The sequence below is a fragment of the Orycteropus afer genome, unplaced genomic scaffold (genome assembly GCF_000298275.1).
Source record: "Orycteropus afer afer isolate SDZICR_OR568_19922 unplaced genomic scaffold, OryAfe1.0 scaffold00066, whole genome shotgun sequence".
In the NCBI taxonomy this organism is placed as follows: domain Eukaryota; kingdom Metazoa; phylum Chordata; class Mammalia; order Tubulidentata; family Orycteropodidae; genus Orycteropus; species Orycteropus afer.
The window spans coordinates 11,495,340-11,495,872 of NW_006921653.1; positions in this window are offsets into that span (position 1 = coordinate 11,495,340).

Sequence of the window (533 nt, forward strand, 5' to 3'; positions counted from 1 at the left end):
AAAAAATTATGGATAACAATGAGAAGAATGGGAATTCTATAACACTTAATTGTGCTAATGAGGAACCTGTACATAGATCAGGAGGCTACCGTTCAAACAGAACAAGGGTAAACTGCATGGTTTAAAATCAGGAAGGGTGTACGTCAGGGTTGTGTCCTTTCCCCACACTTATTCAATCTGTATGCTGAGAAAATAATCCAAGCAGCTGGACTATATGAAGAAGAACAAGGCTTCAGGATTGGAGGAAGACTCAATAACAACCTGTGATATGCAGATGACACAACTTTGCTTACTGAAAGTAAGGATGACTTGAAGCACTTACTGATGAAGAGTAAAGACTACAGTCTGCAGTATGGATTATACCTCAGTAAAAAGAAAATGAAAATCCTCACAAATGGACCAATAAGCAGCATCATGATGAATTGAGAAAAGATTCAGGTTGTCAAAGATTTCATATTACTTGGTTCCACAATCAACACCAATGGAAGCAGCAGTCAAGAAATCAGATGACATATTGCACTGGGCAAATCTGC